The 22,760-nt window shown below is 41.6% G+C and overlaps 1 protein-coding gene across 4 annotated transcripts in view; it reads right to left on the minus strand.

Annotated features, from left to right (window-relative positions):
• LOC115105249 (rho GTPase-activating protein 26-like) overlaps positions 1–22,760 on the minus strand; it is a 125,953-nt gene that overhangs the window by 8,370 nt on the left and 94,823 nt on the right. The window lies entirely within an intron of this gene.

Below are 22,760 nucleotides of genomic sequence, written 5' to 3' on the forward strand. Positions count from 1 at the left end.
CATCTGCCTCTAACCCTAGGAAGCTCTTTGCCACCTTCTCCTCCCTCTTGAATCCTCCTCCCCCTCCTCCCTCTCTGCAGATGACTTCGTCAACCATTTTGAAAAGAAGGTCGACGACATCCGATCCTCGTTTGCTAAGTCAAACGACACCGCTGGTTCTGCTCACACTGCCCTACCCTGTGCTCTGACCTCTTTCTCCCCTCTCTCTCCAGATGACATCTCGCGTCTTGTGACGGCCGGCCGCCCAACAACCTGCCCGCTTGACCCTATTCCCTCCTCTCTTCTCCAGACCTTCTCCCTTACCTCACCTCGCTCATCAACTCATCCCTGACCGCTGGCTACGTCCCTCCCGTCTTCAAGAGAGCGAGAGTTGCACCCCTTCTGAAAAAACCTACACTCGATCCCTCCGATGTCAACAACTACAGACCAGTATCCCTTCTTTCTTTTCTCTCCAAAACTCTTGAACGTGCCGTCCTTGGCCAGCTCTCCCGCTATCTCTCTCAGAATGACCTTCTCCAAATCAGTCAGGTTTCAAGACTTGTCATTCAACTGAGACTGCTCTTCTCTGTATCACGGAGGCGCTCCGCACTGCTAAAGCTAACTCTCTCTCCTCTGCTCTCATCCTTCTAGACCTATCGGCTGCCTTCGATACTGTGAACCATCAGATCCTCCTCTCCACCCTCTCCGAGTTGGGCATCTCCGGCGCGGCCCACGCTTGGATTGCGTCCTACCTGACAGGTCGCTCCTACCAGGTGGCGTGGCGAGAATCCGTCTCCTCACCACGTGCTCTCACCACTGGTGTCCCCCAGGGCTCTGTTCTAGGCCCTCTCCTATTCTCGCTATACACCAAGTCACTTGGCTCTGTCATAACCTCACATGGTCTCTCCTATCATTGCTATGCAGACGACACACAATTAATCTTCTCCTTTCCCCCTTCTGACGACCAGGTGGCGAATCGCATCTCTGCATGTCTGGCAGACATATCAGTGTGGATGACGGATCATCACCTCAAGCTGAACCTCGGCAAGACGGAGCTGCTCTTCCTCCCGGGGAAGGACAGCCCGTTCCATGATCTCGCCATCACGGTTGACAACTCCATTGTGACCTCGTCCCAGAGCGCTAAGAACCTTGGCGTGATCCTGGACAACACCCTGTCGTTCTCAAATAACATCAAGGCGGTGGCCCGTTCCTGTAGGTTCATGCTCTACAACATCCACAGAGTACGACCCTGCCTCACACAGGAAGCGGCGCAGGTCCTAATCCAGGCACTTGTCATCTCCCGTCTGGATTACTGCAACTCGCTGTTGGCTGGGCTCCCTGCCTGTGCCATTAAACCCCTACAACTCATCCAGAACGCCGCAGCCCGTCTGGTGTTCAACCTTCCCAAGTTCTCTCAAGTCACCCCGCTCCTCCGCTCTCTCCACTGGCTTCCAGTTGAAGCTCGCATCCGCTACAAGACCATGGTGCTTGCCTACGGAGCTGTGAGGGGAACGGCACCTCAGTACCTCCAGGCTCTGATCAGCACTGCGTTCATCCACCTCTGGCCTGCTCGCCTCCCTACCACTGAGGAAGTACAGTTCCCGCTCAGCCCAGTCAAAACTGTTCGCTGCTCTGGCCCCCAATGGTGGAACAAACTCCCTCACGACGCCAGGACAGCGGAGTCAATCACCACCTTCCGGAGACACCTGAAACCCCACCTCTTTAAGGAATACCTAGGATAGGATAAAGTAATCCTTCTCACCCCCCCCTTAAAAGACCTAGATGCACTATTGTAAAGTGGCTGTTCCACTGGATGTCATAAGGTGAAAGCACCAATTTGTAAGTCGCTCTGGATAAGAGCGTCTGCTAAATGACTTAAATGTAAATGTAAATGTTAATCTATATGGTCCAAATAATGATGACCCACACTTCTTCTAGAATATGTACTAATCTATTGAGCTCACAAGCAACAAATTACAGTCATGGCCAAAAGTTTTGAGAATGACACAAATATTAATTTTCACAAAGTTTGCTGCCTCAGTTTGTATAATGGCAATTTGCATATATTCCAGAATGTTACGAAGAGTGATCAGATGAATTGCAACTAATTACAAAGCCCCTCTTTGCCATGCAAATGAACTGAATCCCCCAAAAACATTTCCACTGCATTTCAGGCCTGCCACAAAAGGACCAGCTGACATCATGTCAGTGATTCTCTCGTTAACACAGGTGTGTGTTGACGAGGACAAGGCTGGAGATCACTCTGTCATGCTGATTGAGTTTGAATAACAGACTGGAAGCTTCAAAAGGAGGGCGGTGCTTGGAATCATTGTTCTTCCTCTGTCAACCATGGTTACCTGCAAGGAAACACGTGCCGTCATCATTGCTTTGCACAAAAAGGCCTTCACAGGCAAGGATATTGCTGCCAATAAGATTGCACCTAAATCAACCATTTATCGGATCATCAAGAACTTCAAGGAGAGCGGTTCAATTGTTGTGAAGAAGGCGCCCAAGAAAGTCCAAAAAAGCCAGGACCGTCTCCTAAAGTTGATTCAGCTGCTGGATAGGGGCATCATCAGTACAGAGCTCTTTAAGAATGGCAGCAGGCAGGTGTGAGTGCATCTGCCCGCACAGTGAGGCGAAGACTGGAGGATGGCCTGGTGTCAAGAAGGGTAGCAAAGAAGCCACTTCTCTCCAGGAAAAACATTAGGGACAGACTGATATTCTGCAAAAGGTACAGGGTTTGGACTGCTGAGGACTGCTGAGGACTGCTCTGATGAATCCCCTTTCCGATTGTTTGGGGCATCCAGAAAAAAGCTTGTCCGGAGAAGACAAGGTGAGCGCTACCATCAGTCCTGTGTCATGCCAACAGTAAAGCACCCTGAGACCATTCATGTGTGGGGTTGCTTCTCAGCCAAGGGAGTGGGCTCACTTACAATTTTGCCTAAGAACATAGCCATGAATAATGGATGGTACCAACACATACTCCGAGAGCAACTTCTCACCAACCATCCAGGAACAGTTTGGTGACGAACAATGCCTTTTCCAGCATGATGGAGCACCTTGCCATAAGGCAAAAGTGACAACTAAGTGGCTCTATATATATATCGATATTTTGGGCACATGGCCAGGAAAATCCCCAGACCTTAATCCCATTGAGAACTTGTGGTCAATCCTCAAGAGGCGGGTGGACAAACAAAAACCCACAAATTCTGACAAACTCAAAGCATTGATTATTTTGTGTCATTCTCAAAACTTTTGGCCACGACTGTAATCTATTATTATGGTGGGAGATTATAATACACTTCTAAGTACCCCAATGGATCGTAAGTATATGTTCTCTTTTCAGTCTCTTCCATTTCCACTAACTGAAGTTAACTGTAAGGAGTTTTCTATTGCTAATAGTGTAAAATCAACAGCTGTACAGAAATACTTGTGTGAGGGCCATATTTCATAGGAGGAACTTCTTGATTCAATTACAGTCTTTAGGCCAGGGAAAACTCCAGGGCTGGATGGCATACCAGTTGAGGTATATGAAACTTTAAAAAAAAATGTATTTAACTAGGCAAGCCAGTTAAGAACAAATTCTTCTTTACAATGACGGCCTACCCTGGACAATGCTGGGCCAATTGCGCTGGGCCAAAGATGTTATACAGCCTGGATTTGAACCAGCGACTGTAGTGACACCTCCTGCACTGAGATGCAGTGCCGTAGACCGCTGCACCACTCGGGATCTTTGATCAACGCAAAGATCCACTATGTTTTAACCACTCCTATAAAAATGGTAAACTATCATGGACACAGCAAGCAGGTTTGATTTCACTATCACTGAAACAGGATCCATGTGGTAAGTATAAAGATCCAGTCAATTCAAAAAGCTGGAGGCCCCTTTACAATTCAGTGCTGTGAAGCAGTGTTGTGAAGCAGAATTAAAAAGGTGTTGTTGAATATTATTCATCCTGATCAGATAGTTTTTTTTTACATGGAAAATGATATAGACAAGTACATGAAACAATAGAACATTATAAAAAAAATAGGTCACCAGGTCTGGTACTCATAGCAGATTTTGAAAAGGCTTTTGATAAAGTATGTCTAGAATTGAGATATAAATGCCTGGACTATTTTAATTTTGGAGAATCTCTTATACAATGGGTCAAAGTTATGCATAGTAACTCCAGGTGTAAAATAGTAAATAATGGCTACTTCTCAGTAAGTATTATACTGTTTTAGAAGTTAAACACTGTTGTCCACTGTCGGCCTGACTACTCAAATTTCCTCTTAAATCCGCAATCTGGATCCCTGCACAGCCTATCTGGATTACAATCAAACTATGATAAGAGTACCATATTACGTATTGGATCACATTTTTTAAAAACTTTTACATAACCATGTAGTATACCGATAAAATGGTCTGACAGTGAAGTGGACATACTCAGTATTCATGTACCTAAAGAAATAAAGGAACGTACTAAAACACATTTTTACAGAAAGTTTGCAAGAATAGATTGGATCTTGCTACCATGGAAAAGTAAATATCTGTCTATTTGTGGAAAAATCACCCTGATTAATGATTTAGTCATATCCCCGTTTACCTATTTACTTACGGCCCTGGATACGCCGAAGAATTTGGCTTTTAAATTATTTGAGAAAAAAATATTTCACTTTATTTGGAATGGCAAGTAATGAATATGAGTTTGGTATTTTAGGATTAGGATCCCCATTAGCTGTTGCAAAAGCAGCAGCTCCTCTTCCTGGGGTCCACATAAAACATGACATAATACAGAATATTAATAGACAAGAACAGACTTATATAAATAAAATAAATAAAAAATACAGTGCCTTCGGGAAGCACTCAGACCCTTTGACTTTTTCCACATTTTGTTACATTACAGCCTTATCATAAAATGTATAAAATAAAATGTTTAAACTCAACAATCTACTACACACAATACCTCATAAAGCGAAAACAGGTTTTTAGAGTTTTGTGCAAATCTATGAATTTTTTAAAACAGGAATACCTTTTTTACATAAGTATTCAGACCCTTTGCTATGAGACTCAAACTTGAGTTCAGGTACATCCTGTTTCCATTGATCATCCTTAAGATGTTTCTACAACTTGATTGGAGTTCACCTGTGGTAAGTTCAATTGATTGAACATGATTTGGAAAGGAACACACCTGTCTATATAAGGTCCCACAGTTGACAGTGCATGTCAGAGCAAAAACCAAGCCATTAGTTCGAAGGAATTGTCCGTAGAGCTTCGAGACAGGATTGTGTCGAGGCACATATCTGGGGAAGGGTACCAAAGCATTTCTGCAGAATTTAAGGTCTCAAAGAACACAGTGGTTTCCATAATTCTTAACTGGAAGAGGTTTGGAATCACCAATCTTCCTGGAGCTGGCCGCACGGCCAAACTGAGCAATCTTGGTCAGGGAGGTAAACAAGAACCCATTTGTCACTCTGACAGAGCTCTAGGGTTCCTCTGTGGAGATGGGAGAACCTTCCAGAAAGACAAACGTCTCTGCAGCACTCCACCAATCAGGCCTTTATGGTAGAGTGGCCAGACAGAAGCCACTCCTCAGTAAATGGCACATGACGGCACCTAAATACTCTCAGACCATGAGAAACAAGATTCTCCGGTCTGATAAAACCTAGATTGAAATCTTTGGCTAGAATGCCAAGCGTCACGTCTGGAGGAAACCTGGCACCATCCCTACGGTGAAGCATGGTGGTGGCAGAATCATGCTGTTTTCAACGGCAAGGACGGGGAGACAAGTCAGGATCAAGGCACGGATGAACGGGGCAAAGTACAGAGACACTTAATGAAAACCTGCTCCAAAAATTTCAGGATCTCAGACTGAGGTGAAGGTTCACCTTCCATCAGGAAAACAGCCCTAAGCACACATCCAAGACAATGCAGGAGTGGCTTCGGGACAAGTCTCTGAATGTCCTTGAGTGGCCCAGCCAGAGCCCGGACTTTAACCAGATCGAACATCTCTGGAGAGACCTGAAAATAGCTGTGCTGCAACGCTCCCGATCCAACCTGACAGAGCTTGAGAGGATCTGCAGAGAAGAATGGGAAAAACTCCACAAATACAGGTGTGCCAAGCTTATAGCGTCATACCCTAGAAGACTCGAGGCTGTAATTGCTGCCAAAGGTGATTCAACAAAGTACTGAGTAAAGGGTCTGAATACTTATGTAAATGTAATATTTCCGGGTTTTATTTTATTATAAATTCTAAAAACCTGTTTTTGCTTTGTCATTAAGGGGTATTGTGTGTAGATTGATGAGGGAAAAAACAATTTAATACATTTTAGAATAAGGCTGTAACTAGAGGTCGACAGATTATGATTTTTCAACGCCGATACCGATACCGATTATTGGAGGACCAATTAATTGGACTATTTTTTATTTTTTATTTGTAATAATGACAATTACAACAATACCGAATGAACACTTATTTTAACTTAATGTAATACATCAATAAAATCAATTTAGCCTCAAATAAATAATGAAACATGTTCAATTTGGTTTAAATAATGCAAAATCAAAGTGTTGGAGAAGAAAGTAAAAGTGCAATATGTGCCATGTAAGAAAGCTAACGTGTAAGTTCCTTGCTCAGAACATGAGAACATATGAAAGCTGGTTGGTTCAATATTCCCAGGTAAGAAGTTTTAGGTTGTAGTTATTATAGGAATTATAGGGCTATTTCTCTCTATACCATTTGTATTTCATTAACCTTTGACTATTGGATGTTCTTATAGGCACTTTAGTATTGCCAGTGTAAAAGTATAGCTTCCGTCCCTCTCCTCGCTCCTACCTGGGCTCGAAACAGGAACACAACGACAACAGCCACCCTCAAAGCTGCGTTACCCATGCAGAGCAAGGGGAACAACCACTCCAAGTCTCAGAGCGAGTGACGTTTGAAACGCTATTAGCGCGCACCGCTCTAACTAGCTAGCCATTTCACATCGGTTACACCAGCCTAATCTCGGGAGTTGATAGGCTTGAAGTCATAAACAACTGCTGGCAAACACACGAAAGTGCTGTTTGAATGAATGCTTACGAGCCTGCTGCTGCCTACCATCGCTCAGTCAGACTGCTATATCAAATCATACAGTTGGACAAGGTAATTAAAATAAGAATGTGTTCTTATTAATAAAAATGTAATAAAAATGTAATTGATACATGTGGATGATCTTGTTCCTGTAGTGTTTGTAAATACCCTGGTAGGTTGATTAATAACCTGAACCAGATTACATGCACTAGTTACAGTGAGAAGCTTCCTCTTGAACCGACAGCTTGATGAACACCAGTCAATATTCAGTTCCCCAAGAAAGTAGACCTCTTTGTTTACATCACATACTATCATGCATTTCACACATTACTTAGATACTGACTGTTAGCACTTGGTGGCCTATAGCAACACTCCAAAAGAAAAGGCTTTAGATGTGCCAAGTGAACCTGCAACCACAACACTTCAATAACACTTGACATAAAGATCTGCTCTAAGCATTACAGGGATGTGGCTCAGAATATATACAGCAACACCTCACCCATAAGCATTTCTGTCTCTTCTATAGATGTTATATCCTTGTATTGCTACTGCTGTACAATCAAATGAATTATATAAGTGAGTCTCAGAAATGGCTAATATATGAATGTTATCTGATGTTATTGATGTTATTGATCATGTATTGATTTCATGAATCTTATTTCTAAGGCTATAAATATTAATATATTGTTGTTTCCTAACTTCACCACCAGGGGGTGGCCCGTCAGAAAGTCCAAGACCCAGTTGCATAGGGCGAGGTTGAGACCCAGGGCCTCCAGCTTGATGATGAGCTTGGAGGGTACTATGGTGTTGAATGCTGAGCTATAGTCAATGAACAACATTCTTACATAGGTATTATTGTTGTCCAGAAGGGATAGGGCAGTGTGCAGTGTGATGGCGATTGTGACATTTGTGGACCTGTTGGGGCGGTATGCAAACTGAAATGGGTCTAGGGTGGCCGGTAAGGTAGCAGTGATATGATCCTTGATTAGCCTCTCAAAGCACTTCATGATGACATAAGTGAGTGCTACCTACGGGGATGTAATAATTTAGTTCAGTTATCTTTGCCTTCTTGGGTACAGAAACAATGTTGAATGAAACCATCTTGAAGCATGTGGGGACAACAGACTGGGATAGGGAGCGATTGAATGTCCGTAAACACACCAGCCAGCTGGTCTGCACATGCTCTGAAGACACAGCTAGGGATGCCGTCCAGGCCAGCAGCCTTGCAAGGGTTAACAAGTTTAAATGTTTTACTCATGTCAGACAAGGAGAAGGAGAGGGGGGGGCGCCTTCTTTGTTAGTGAGCCGCGACGGTGGCACTGTATTATCCTCAAAGTGGGCAAAGAAGGTGTTTAGTTTGTCTGGAAGCGTGACGTCGGTGTCTGTGACGTGGCTGTTTTTGTTTTTGTAGTCCGTGATTTCCTGTAGACCCTGCCACATACGTCTCGTGTCTGAGCCGTTGAATTGAGACTCCAGCTTGTCCCTGCACAGGCATTTCGCTTGTTTGATTGCCTTGTGGAGGGAATAACTACACTGTTTAAATTCAGCCATATTTACAGACCTCTTTCTTTTATGTGAATAGCTATTGGGAATAGGCAATTTATGCAACTGTTATTGAGGCTTTGACTGGCCCTGTTGATTGATGTCTCTCTGTACAACTGGCTGAGTGGGAGAAAAGGAAATGTTTGAGGTCTGAGTCACCAGGTACTTGTTTTTTCTCTTCCTTGCTCTACAGCTCTCCTTCTAATAAAACATAATAGATGAGGAAGAAAAAATAACAGCTGAGATCCCCAGAGGAAAAGACCTCGACCCTGCCATGGGGTCATCGCTGAGGCCAACCAAAGGACCTGTAAGGTTCAACTTAACCAAAACAGACATGGTTTTCTGAGGTTTGTGTAAAATCATAATTTCGCCATCTGATAAAACTACAAAGACGACCGAGACGAAACTGAAGGCGCATTAGTAAAAGTTGTATCACTTTCAGAGGCTGTTTTGGATGGCCTGAACCTTTGACCCCTAAATACACCTCTTTACTGAGGTTTCCACTGAGGTCAGGGGCAAGCTTTTCCTAGTACTTCTTAGCGTTAGCAGGATTACTATTTCTGAGCCAGGGTACTGTTAAACAGCTTATCAGATTTAAAGGTTCCAGGGTCTCTGTCTTCATTCAGAAAATCTAATCAAAATGTTTGTATAGTCAAACAAGTGCAGTGTTAAAATAACTTGTATGGCAGTTCGTGGTGCCAACCGTTCACTGTCTAGCATCCTGGCTATTTTGAAGCAGTCTTTGAAGGGTAGTATTGGATCTGATTGGCTAATGGCTAGGTTTTCCCAGAATTGACCACTGTCAATTGACAGGTTTGAAAGAGGGAGCTTTTCAGCCACCATGTAAAAGCCAGCTATTAAAGAACAACTCCGCTCCTTTTAACACTTTGGTTGTTATTATGAAGTCTTTAATGATTCCTACACAGTTTTAGTGTAATTTTATGATTTCATGTCTATCGACTGTTTATTGATGAGCAAAACCAGAAATTGCTTCTCTGTGACTTTTTCCAAGTAGGATCCCTGAGATGATTAATACAATAAATTAAGGGCAGTCATTCTCAGCGATCAATATAACCCGTCTGTAGTTTTATGATCATATTGGAACTCCCTGCTATATGTTGCTCTGGTTGTCTTTGTCTAATAACATCTGCAAATATTTTAAACAGATGCTCAAAAACCTATAGAATGATATCAGAGAGGAAGAGGCGAAGGGGTGAAGCGAGAGGGATATCTGGGCCCCAAACAGTTTTTTCAGGTTTTTTCTTGGTGAGGGGTTTTTGTATGGAGGTCAATGAAAGACTGTCAAATTTGGTTAACAGAAAATATAATGGCTTATTTGCTATGTGAGGCTTAGTTGATCAAATAGAAGTTTCGTAATGATTAGGTTGTTACGTGTGTAACACTTGATATCGGAGTTGTGCCTGGTCGTCACTGGTTACCATAGCCAAAAAGTAATAAATCCCGTCTAGTTCTACAATATTTCATCTTAAAATTTGATTTGAAACCTAACCTTAATCACACTGCTAATCTAACCTTAACCTTCATTTCCCCACTGTTCTAAACTTTTTAGAAATGGCAAGTTAACTTTCTCATCCATAAATGCATCTCAAGTGCAAATACTGTTCAGCAGCTTAAATCAGCAGAATTTTTTTATTAGGAGGGACGTCTACCATGGATCGCTAAAATAATGATCATGATTACACTTCATCAATTGAAATACTATGGGGACACCTATACATCTGGCAGCCAAACACGAATCACTTACTTCTGATTATGAAAGTGGATGAAAAACAGATTTGGCTCATTAATCTATATGGTCCAAATTAGGATGATCCACACTTCTTCTAAAACATTTTGACCAATCTATGGAACTTGCACAATCAAATCATTATGGTTGAAGACTATAACACAGTGTTAGGTACCTCAATGGACTGTAAAGGAAATCACTCTACAAACTATCATCAACATGCCCTTAAGGAGATCACAAATATTATGGACACATTAGAAATAGTGGATATTTGGAAACTAAAAAACCCTGACATAGTGAGATATACGGTACATGGAGGATACTTGATCAAACTAGTCGTCTTGACTACTTTCTTGTCTCTTTCTTTCTTGCATCAAATGTTTAAAAAGTATTGATAAGAGACAGAATAAGATCAGATCACCATCTAACTTGAATCAAAGTCTACTGGAGGACAACTTGTTCTTAACTAAAACAAAATCATTTATAACAGACTTTCTCCAGTACAATATAGATTCAGCAAATCCCCTTATTGCTTGGGATACCTTTAAATGTACACTACCAGTCAAAAGTTTTAGAAAACCTACTCATTCAAGAGTTTTTCTTTATTTGTACTATTTTCTACATAGTAGAATAATACTGAAGACATCAAAACTATGAAATAACACATATGGAAATGTAGTAACCATGTCACGTTCTGACCTTTATTTCCTTTGTGGAGTGGGCAGTCTATGTTTGTTTTTCTATGATTTGGGGATTTCTATGTTTCGGCCTAGTATGGTTCTTAATCAGAGGCAGGTGTCATTAGTTGTCTCTGATTGAGAATCATACTTAGGTAGCCTGGGTTTCACTGTTTGTTTGTGGGTGTTTGTTTCCGTGTCTGTGTTTTTCACCACACGGTACTGTTTTGGGTTTCGTTCGTTCCACATTTATTGTTTTTGTATTTCAGTCGTGTTCATGTGTAGTATTTCTTGTTAAAAGAACCATGGACACTTGCCACGGCACATATTGGTTCTCCGATCCTTCTCGCCTCTCCTCTTCGGAAGAAGAGGAGGAAATCCCTTACAAACCAAAAAAGTGTTAAACAAATATGTATATATAATATATTTTATATTTGAGATTCTTCAAATAGCCACCCTTTGCCTTGATGACAGCATTGCACAATCTTTGAATTCTCTCAACCAGCTTCACCTGGAGTGCTTTTCCAACAGTCTTGAAGGAGTTCCCACATATGCTGAGCACTTGTTGGCTGCTTTTCCTTCACTATTGAGGTCAGGGGATTGTGGAGGCCAGGTCATCTGATACAGCACTCCATCACTCTCCTTCTTGATAAAATAGCCTGTACACAGCCTGGAGGTGTGTTGGATCATTGTCCTGTTGAAAAACAAATGATATTCCCACTAAGCCGAAACCAGATTAAATGGCGTATCGCTGCAGAAAGCTGTGATAGCCATGCTGGTTAATTGTGCCTTGAATTCAAAATAAATCACAGACAGTGGCACCAGAAAAGCAACCCATACCATTACACCTCCTCCTCCATGCTTTATGGTGGAAAGTACAAATGCGGAGATCATCTGTTCACCCACACCACGGCTCACAAAGAGACTGCGGTTGGAACCAAAAATCTTCAATTTGGACTCCAGGCCAAAGGATAAATTTCCACCGGTCTAATGTCCATTGCTCGTATTTTTCTCTCCCAAGCAAGTCTCTTCTTCTTATTGGTGTCCTTTAGTAGTGGTTCCTTTGCAGCAATTTGACCCTCCCCCCCACACACACACCTTGTCACAACACAACTGATTGGCTCAAACACATTAAAGGAAAGAAATTCCACAAATTAACTTTTAAGAAGGCACACCTGTTAATTGAAATGAATTCTAGATGAGTACCTCATGAAACTGGCTGAGAGAATGCTAAGTGTGTGCAAAGCTGTCATCACGGCAAAGGGTGGCTATTTGAGAATCTCAATATAATATATATTTACATTTGTTTAACAACATGAAACATCTAAGAAACCAGACCTGGTATTCATAGCGGATTTTGAAAAGGCCTTTGATAAAGTAAGACTGGAGTTTATACATAAATGCCTGGATTTCTTTCAATTTGGGTGAGTCTCTTATTCAATGGGTAAAAGTAATGTATAGCAACCCCTCGTGTAAAATAGTAAAAAGCATCTATTTCTCAGAGAGTTTTGAACTGTCTAGAGGATTTAAACAAAGGTGTCCGCTGTCACCATATCTATTCATTACGGGCATCGAAATGCTAGCTATTTAAATCAGATCAAATAACAACATTAGAGGATTAGAAATCCAAGGTTTAAAAACAAAGGTGTCCATGTATGCCAAAGACTCAAGATTATATTAAATCTGCAAGCTAGATCCTTGTTAGATGTCATTGAAGATCTAGATAACCTTTCTGGACTCTCTGGACAAAAACCTAATTATGATAAATCAAATAAAATCTAATTTTATTAGTCACATGCGCCAAAAACAACAGGTGTAGACCTTACAGTGAAATGCTTACTTACGAGCCCCTAACCGACAGTGTAGTTTAAAAAAAATATGGATAAGAATAAGAGATAAAAGTAACAAGTAATTTAACCTCTCTGGGATATGTGGGACGCTAGCGTCCCACCTGGCCAAAAGCCAGGGAAAATGCAGAGTGCCAAATTCAAATAAATTACTATAAAAATAAAACTTTAATTAAATCACACATGCAAGATAGCAAATTAAAGCTACACTTGTTGTGAATCCAGCCAACATGTCAGATTTCAAAAAGTATTTTCGGCGAAAGCAAACGATGCTATTATCTGAGGATAGCACCTCCGTAAACAAAGAGAGAAAAGCATATTTCAACCCTGCAGGCGCGACACAAAACGCAGAAATAAAAATATATTTCATGCCTTACCTTTGACGAGCTTCTTTTGTTGGCACTCCATTATGTCCCATAAACATCACAAATGGTCTTTTTGTTCGATTAATTCCGTCGATATATATCCAAAATGTCCATTTATTTGGCGCGTTTGATCCAGAAAAACACCAGTTCCAACTTGCGCAACGTGACTACAAAATATCTCAAAAGTTACCTGTAAACTTTGCCAAAACATTTCAAACAACTTCTGTAATACAACTTTAGGTATTTTTAAAGTAAATAATCGATCAAACTGAAGACGGGATGCTCTGTGTTCAATACAGGAGGAAAACAAACTGTAGCTAGCTTTCTGGTCACGCGCCTCTATCTAACAGTACACGACAAGTGACCCTCGTTCTGAACAGGGTTACTTCTCCATTACAAAAAGGAAAAACCTCAACCAATTTCTAAAGACTGGTGACATCCAGTGGAAGCGGTAGGAACTGCAAGAAGGTCCCTTAGAAATCTGGATTCCTAATGAAAACCATTGAAAAGAGAGTGACCTCAAAAAACAAATCTGAATGGTTTGTCTTCGGAGTTTCGCCTGCTCAATAAATTATGTTATACTCACAGACATGTTTCAAACAGTTTTAGAAACTTTAGAGTGTTCTCTATCCAAATCGAATAATATGCATATCTTATATTCTGGGGATGAGTAGCAGGCAGTTGAATTTGGGCATGCATTTCATCCGGATGAGAAGAACCAAGAAGTTAAAGAGCAGCAGTAAAAAATAACAATATATACAGGGGGATGGTTAGTTGAGGTAGTTGAGGTAGTATGCACATGTAGGTAGAGTTAATTAAAGTGACTATGCATAGATGACAACAGAGAGTGGCAATGCAAATAGTTTGGGTAGCCATTTGACTAGATGTTCAGGAGTCTTATGGCTTGGGGGTAGAAGCTGTTAAGATAAGTGTACCATATTATGTATTGGATCTTTAAAAAACACAACTTTTACATTACCCTACAGTTTACCTGTAAAATGACATACTTGGTATTCATATCACAAAATATGTAAAGGAGCTCTCCACAATGAATTTCAATTTAAAAAATTGTAATAATACCAAGATCTTGCAACCATTTTCTATTTATGGAAAAATTACACAGATTAACTCCTTAGTCATATCTCAGTTTACTCACTTACTTATGGCGCTGCCTGCTCCTGATGATTTGTTTTTTCAAGTAAAAAATATCTGGGATGCTAACCAGACATGATAAAGCGTACCTATCTATATAATGAATACTGTATGAACTGGGATCATTAAATATAAAATATAAAAATGGTTCTCAAGTAGATTAAGAAAAGCTCATACCTTGTTTAAAAATGGGCTTTTTGCCTTTGTACAGATTGCCATATCTCATTTTTGATTAACTGAAAATGGCACCTTGTTCAAAGTATCTCTCTTTTACAAACAATGAAGAACTGGTTTAAATGTATATTTCAGCCCCCAGAAAAAAATTGAACAAATATTACAACAAATATTATGGTTGAATTCAAATGTGCTGGTTGATAAAATAACTGTATTTATGGAAAATATATTTTAAGGGGTATTTTGTTTTTAAATTATATTGTAAATTGGAATGGTAGAGTTATGTATTTCATGGAGCTATCGGAATTGTATGGGAAGGTCTGCTCAATACAAGATTAGAACCAATGGATTACAGCATTAATCCAAAAATGAGGAGGCAGGTGGCAGAGGGAGGAGGTAGAGAACTGGTATGTTTGCCCAATATAAAGGATAAACACTGGCGAAGGAACAAAATAGCATTCTTAGGAAAGTAAACCAGTTTCATTTGACCAGGATGTTGAAAGCTGTGCCATACAGATTGCAAAATAGCTGGGAAGAGATTGTTTATTTACCAATTCCATGGCACAGTGTGTATGAGTTGATATATACAACAACGCAAAACTCAAGACTTTGTGCTTTTCATCAAAAATTATTGTACAGAATTCTTGCCACCAACAAAATATTGAATATTTGGGGCATACAATCATCGCATCTCCACAGATTTTGCTGCGAGACTGTTTGTTCTGGTATTGCCCTAAGGTAGACTGTTTCTGGTCTCGGGTTCAGGAATGGCTGAAAAAACATAACATTAATGTAAAATTAACCCTATAAATAGCGTTATTGGGAGATCTGGAGAGACCTGGTCAGTCAATTACTAATATACTAATACTCTTAGTAAAAGTATGTACAGTGGAGCAAAAAAGTATTTAGTCAGCCACCAATTGTGCAAGTTCTCCCACTTAAAAAGATGAGAGAGACCTGTAATTTTCATCATTAGGTACACTTCAACTATGACAGACAAAATGAGAAACAAAAATCCAGAAAATCACATTGTAGGATTTTTAATTAATTTAATTTGCAAATTATGGTGGAAAATAAGTATTTGGTCAATAACAAAAGTTTATCTCAATACTTTGTTATATACCCTTTGTTGGCAATGACAGAGGTCAAACGTTTTCTGTAAGTCTTCACGAGGTTTTCACACACTGTTGCTGGTATTTTGGCCCATTCCTCCATGCAGATCTCCTCTAGAGCAGTGATGTTTTGGGGCTGTTGCTGGGCAACACAGACTTTCAACTCCCTCCAAAGATTTTCTATGGGGTTGAGATCTGGAGACTGGCTAGGCCACTCCAGGTCCTTGAAATGCTTCTTACGAAGCCACTCCTTCGTTGCCCGGGCGGTGTGTTTGGGATCATTGTCATGCTGAAAGACCCAGCCACGTTTCATCTTCAATGCCCTTGCTGATGAAAGGAGGTTTTCACTCAAAATCTCACGATACATGGCCCCATTCATTCTTTCCTTTACACGGATCAGTCGTCCTGGTCCCTTAGCAGAAAAACAGCCCGAAAGCGTGATGTTTCCACACCCATGCTTCACAGTAGGTATGGTGTTCTTTGGATGCAACTCAGCATTCTTTGTCCTGCAAACACGACGAGTTGAGTTTTTACCAAAAAGTTATATTTTGGTTTCATCTGACCACATGACATTCTCCCAATCTTCTTCTGGATCATCCAAATGCTCTCTAGCAAACTTCAGACGGGCCTGGACATGTACTGGCTTAAGCAGGGGGACACGTCTGGCACTGCAGGATTTGAGTCCCTGGCGGCGTAGTGTGTTACTGATGGTAGGCTTTGTTACTTTGGTCCCAGCTCTCTGCAGGTCATTCACTAGGTCCCCCCGTGTGGTTCAGGGACTTTTGCTCACCGCTCCCAAAGTTGATTTCTTCAAACCAAGCTGCTTACCTATTGCAGATTCAGTCTTCCCAGCCTGGTGCAGGTCTACAATTTCGTTTCTGTTGTCCTTTGACAGCTCTTTGGTCTTGGCCATAGTGGAGTTTGGAGTGTGACTGTTTGAGGTTGTGGACAGGTGTCTTTTATACTGATAACAAGTTCAAACAGGTGCCATTAATACAGGTAACAAGTGAAGGACAAAGAAGCCCCTTAACCTGTTGCGTCGAGCAATCCCGTATCCAGGAGCGTAATTATAGCCTCAAGCTCATTACCACAACGCAATGTTAACTATTCATGAAAATCGCAAATGAAATGAAATAAATATATTGTTAACAACACTGTCATCTCAGATTTTCAAAATATGCTTTTCAACCATAGCTACACAAGCATTTGTGTAAGAGTATTGATAGCTAGCATAGCATTAAGCCTAGCATTCAGCAGGCAACATTTTCACAAAAACAAGAAAAGCATTCAAATAAAATCATTTACCTTTGAAGAACTTTGGATGTTTTCAATGAGGAGACTCTCTGTTAGATAGCAAATGTTCAGTTTTTCCAAAAAGATTATTTGTGTAGGAGAAATCGCTCTGTTTTGTTCATCACGTTTGGCTAAGAAAAAAACCCGAAAATTCAGTCATTACAACGCCAAACTTTTTTCCAAATTAACTCCATAATATCGACAGAAACATGGCAAACGTTGTTTAGAATCAATCCTCAAGGTGTTTTTCACATATCTATTCGATGATAAGTCATTCGTGGCAGTTTGGTTTCTCCTCTGAAGCAAATGGTAAAATGCACGCAGCTGGAGATTGCGCAATAATTGCAACGCGGGGCACCTGGTAAATGTAGTCTCTTATGGTCAATCTTCTAATGATATGCCTACAAATACGTCACAATGCTGCAGACACCTTGGGGAAACGACAGAAAGTGTAGGCTCATTCCTTGCGCATTCACAGCCATATAAGGAGACATTGGAACAAAGCGCATTCAAAATCTGGGGCATTTCCTGTTTGAAATTTCATCTTGGTTTCGCCTGTAGCATCAGTTCTGTGGCACTCACAGATAATATATTTGCAGATTTGGAAACGTCAGAGTGTTTTCTTTCCAAAGCTGTCAATTATATGCATAGTCGAGCATCTTTTCGTTACAAAATATCTTGTTTAAAACGGGAACGTTTTTTTATCCAAAAATTAAGAGTGCCCCCTATATCGAAGAAGTTAAAGAAGAAGTTACAGATCTGTGAAAGCCAGAAATCTTGCTTGTTTGTAGGTGACCAAATACTTATTTTCCACCATAATTTGCAAATAAATTCATTAAAAATGTAAACTTCCGACTTCAACTGTATATATGGGGCTATATATATATCAATCTAGAACAGGAGTATCTATTTTGGATGCAATCTGAATGGAGATGATGGAGATAGAGAAAGACTGTGAGAGAGTGCTCGCACGTGCACTGATTTAAAGCAACGATATTGTGACGAAACTCCCACTGTCTGTCAAATTCTTTCTCAGCTCGTTTACCTAAATAGGATGTTGGTGGGCAGAGTTGGCAGGATTGTGACAATATCGTGACGATCCTCCCAAAAGTGTATAAATACACCTTTTCCCCATACATTGAGAAGACTCTCTCCACGCAGACACAGTTTTTTTTTTGTGGCATTTTGGGGCTTCGGTGTGTTTGTATATTTTGGCACCTCTCAACACACCTCATTAGCACGCATCCACTCACTTACACTACTGACTACACACACCATTATTATTTGTATATAGGTTACTTGATGTAATGAAAATATTTTTGTTATTTCTTTATCTCCATGTTGTCTCCCTCTTTGTTACGGGTTAATTGCCGGTTCGTAACAAGTGGGGGCTTGTCCGAGATATAAGGTTGGTTCCTAGACATTTTTGCATTTTTTTTGCATTATGATGGGTTAATGCTAATTGGGATGCACTTTGGTCGCTATTCACGGAGCATTTGTGCCGTTTTTGGCACATGGTTGAGCTATTGTAGGATTCGGGGAAGCTCCTTATATATATCATCTCTTTCCTGTGGTGCCCTGTGTGACTGGCACTTGTTGTGGTCCGGTTTGGTGTGCTCAGCAGGGGAAGGGCGAGATTTCTTTTTAGCAGTTACTTGTGACTATGGCTTCTAATGTTGACAAGGTCATTTGCGTTCCATCAGAGGAACTGTTAGAATTATGTACTAAAGAACAGGTGTTGAAGATCGCTTAACACTACCAGGTTGAAATTAGTGATAAACATCAAAAAATTATGTTAAGTTGATATTGAAGGCCAATCTGATGAATTGTGGTATCCTCGTAGTTAGCACTGAGGCAGCCTCTGCCGAGGACTCCCCACTCCCCCAGCTGTCTCCCCGTTTCGCTACAATGGCCGATCCGTCTGTTAGCCATAGTAGTCTTCCTTTTGAACAGCAGAAAGAACTGCTTATGTTACAGCTAGAGCATGATCGTGTTAAGCTAGAGTATGATCGTGTTAAGCTAGAGTATGATTGTATTAAGCTAGAAGAGCATGATCGTGTTAAGCTAGAGTATGATTGTACTAAAATAGAAGAGCATGATCGCGTTAAGCTAGAGTATGATTGTACTAAGCTAGAAGAGCATGATCGTGTTAAGTATGAAAAGGAATTGGAATTTAAACAGGATTTGGAGCGTTGAAATCAAGCTGCCACAAGAGCGGCTGGAATTGGTTAGGGATGGAAAGCTCTCGGGGGAGTTTGCTTAGGGAAGGTGACCCTGATTTACCTAGGGGTCGCTCCTCTCTCGGTCATGCCCCGGATACTTTTGATATTGTTGGAAACGTACGGCTGTTGCCAAAATTCAATGAGAAGGACCCTGAGACATTTTTTGTTGTTTTTTGAATGTGTTGCTGAAACTAGTTGGCCTGATTCTGATTCTGCGTTTTAATGTTGCAGTGTGTGTTGACTGGTAAGGTGCAGGAAGCATATTCAGCTCTTAGTGTAGCCGACAGCATCAGCTATGCTAAGGTTAAAATGGCTGTGTTACAGATTTACAAATTGGTTCCTGAGGCTTACCGCCAACAATTTAGAACTTTAAAAAGGGCTGATAAACAGACTCATGTTGAGTTTACGGTTTAATCGCTGGTGTTCTGCCTCTGCAGTTAAGACTTTCCAGGGGCTGTGTGATCTGATTATCCTAGAGCAATTTAAGGATACAATCCCTGATTCAATAGCCACGTATATTAACAAACAAAAAGTGATGACTGTCTCTGAAGCTGCGGTTTCGGGCGGACAAGTATGTTTTGACTCACAAAAGTGGCTTTGCAGAGCCAAGACTAAGTGGGAGCGTTCAGAGAGATTTGGTTTTTGCCCACGAGACACTCTGGTTCACAGGCAGAGTTTCATTCATCTAGGGTTGAGCCTGGCTCCTGAGGCTCCTGTGGTAAAGCTGGTTTCTGTCAAGAGGGTCAAGACTGTTCTCAGGGCTAAAGGTAAATGTAATACTCGCACTGTCCCACATCCGTTCTCTCCTTTCACTCCGTCTCATGCCCAGGTACATGTGAAACTCCCAATTGCCCCAGATTATTTGCCTTTCATTACAGAGGGTTTTGTGTCTCTGTTAGGAAGTAACAACCCAGTGCCAGTGAAGATCCTGAGGGACACGGGTGCCTCTGAGTCGTTTGTGTTAGAGTCTTTGTTACCTTTCCCTGATGAGACGGATTCGGGGAATAGTGTTTTAATTAGGGGAATTGGGTTGAACACTGACAGTTCCCTTGCATAAACTGATTTTAGATTCTGAACTGGTGAAAGGCGAAGTTGTTGTAGGGGTGTGTCCTTCCATTGCCTGTTGAGGATATCGACGTTATCCTTGGGAATAACTTGGCTGGAGAGTGTGTATGGCCCGTTGTGTCTCCACCTCTAGTGGTTTCCGCTAAGCCGTCGTTTGTAAGGATTCCCGATGAGAGCACACAGAGTGTTCTCTGCGCGAGCGGTGACTCATCCCATGAGCCTGGGCGACCTGGTCACTGCGCCGGGTAACAATAATGTTCTAAAGAAATATGTCACTACTTTCCCTGTTATCTCGTTATCAGTGCTCCACTCCAATCTAATCAAGGAGCAGTTGGCTGACCCCAGAATATAATCATTGCATGACCAAATGTTGCTTGCCGAAACAGTTGGGAATTGGTGCCCATGGCTATTTTCTCCAGGATGATGTCCTGATGAGAAAATAGGTGCCACGTAGTAGTTGTTTTGTGTGGGAGGCTATTAGTCAGGTTGTTGTACCAGTTAACTTTCGTGAGTTGGTGTTGAAAACTTCCCACGATGATGTTGCTGGACATCTGGGCATGAGGAAAACCTGCAATTGCATACTGAGACATTTTTTCGGCCTAGGTTAAAAAGGGATGTTTCTGCGTTCATCAAAACCTGTCACACCTGTCAATTAACGGGTAAACCTAATCAAGCTATTAAGCCGGTACTGCGGTTTCCTCTTCCCGTAGTCAGCCAGCCTTTTGAGTATCTGATTATTGACTGTGTTAGCCATCTCGCTCTAAGAATGGTAGTAGTTAACTGCTCACTGTGATGTGTCAGACTACTAGGTTTCCTGCTGCCTATCCTCTCCGGTCTATCACGACTAAGTCCGTGCTAAAAGCTTTGACTCAGTTTATCTCGCTGTTTGGAATCCCTAAGGTTATTCAGAGTGACCGAGGCTCTAATTCCACCTCTAATCTGTTTGAAAACGTTCTCCAACAGCACCATATTAAAACACAATTTGGCTAGCGCCTATCACGCGCAGAGTCAAGGAGCGCTGGAACGTTTCCATCAAACAGTTACGTCTTTGTTGAGAGCTTATTGTATGAAGATGGATAAGGATTGGGAGGAGGGGTTGCCATGGTTACTGTTAGCCGCCAGGAAGGTTTCACAAAAGAGCACAGGTTTCAGTCCAAACGACATAGTGTGTGTGGGCTTCTAGCAGTGCTCCAGGATGGTCCCTGTTATCTTTTGTGTGTGATTTACAGTGATGCCTGATTTCCAGTCATGCCGGTGAGATGGCATGACAGCGGAGGATGAAAGGAATATTTGATCGGCGAGCTGAGTCTCGTCACTTTAGTCCAGATGACCAGGTTCTTGCTCTGCCAAATGTTGGTTCTCTTTTTCAAGGTCCATATACGGTTGTGCACCAGTGTACTAGGCAAAACTATCTAGTTGCCACTCTGGGAATGGAGGAAAGCTCACCAACTGTGCCATGTAAATCTACTAAAACCCTATTATGCACGTTCCTCTGGGGCCGAACAGTGGGAGTCCGCAGAGGACGTTAAACCGGTTATGTTTTGGCCGGTACTGATACATCGGTGGGTTCTTCTGTTTGTCATGCTGTGTCCGTGCATGTTGAGGAGGAAGTCCCTGGTCCTAACGATTGCGTACTGCAGAGTAGATTGAAAAATTCAGAGTCACTGGATGTTTTGGATAGCCTTCTCGGTCCAGTCATGAATATACACGGCTGTGACGATAAACGAAGACAATTCTCTAGGGAGGTAATGCGGTCGGCACTTGATTGTGAGGTATTCTAGTTTGGGTGAACAAAAGGACTTGAGATCCTGTACGTTACCAGAATCACACCATGAGTAGCTAATCATGAAACATACTCCTCCACCTTTCTTCTTCCCGGAGAGAACTTTATTGCTATCCACACAATGTATGGACGGGGACAGTATATCCTTAGTGAGCTATGATCCGTGACACAGAGTATGCTACAGTCCCTGATGTCTCTCTGGAAGGAGATCCTCGCCCTGAGCTTGTCTACTATATTGTCCAGGGACTGAACATTAGCAAGTAATATACTCTAAAGTGGTGGATGGTGTGCACGCCTCCTGAGTTGGACTAAAAGTCCACTCCGAATATGCCAGCGGCGTCTTGGAGCAGCCTCTGGCATAAATTCAATCTCCTTGGAAGGCACAAACAAAGGATCCAACTCAGGAAAGTCGTATTCCTGGTCGAAATGCTGGTGAGTTACCACCTCTCTGATATTCAAAAGTTATTTCCAGCTATATTTAATAATGCAAAGAAAGTTCTGGGCTAATAACGTGATTTTTTAAAAATACTGTAAAATTTGCTTAGGAGCCTGAAACAAGGTGGCCATGTCAATCGGTGCCATCTAGCTCTTTATGATCGAGCATCTCCCAGTGAGCAATATTACTTGTGTCTACCCTTGGGAGATTTCACAAGGCAAGATCAAATTCCATCAAACATGTCTTCTATCATCACTTGAATTGGTATTATGTCAGACTGTTAAACAGCCATCACTAGCACAGAGCAG

Source organism: Oncorhynchus nerka, linkage group LG22, assembly GCF_034236695.1.
Source record: "Oncorhynchus nerka isolate Pitt River linkage group LG22, Oner_Uvic_2.0, whole genome shotgun sequence".
In the NCBI taxonomy this organism is placed as follows: Eukaryota; Metazoa; Chordata; class Actinopteri; order Salmoniformes; family Salmonidae; genus Oncorhynchus; species Oncorhynchus nerka.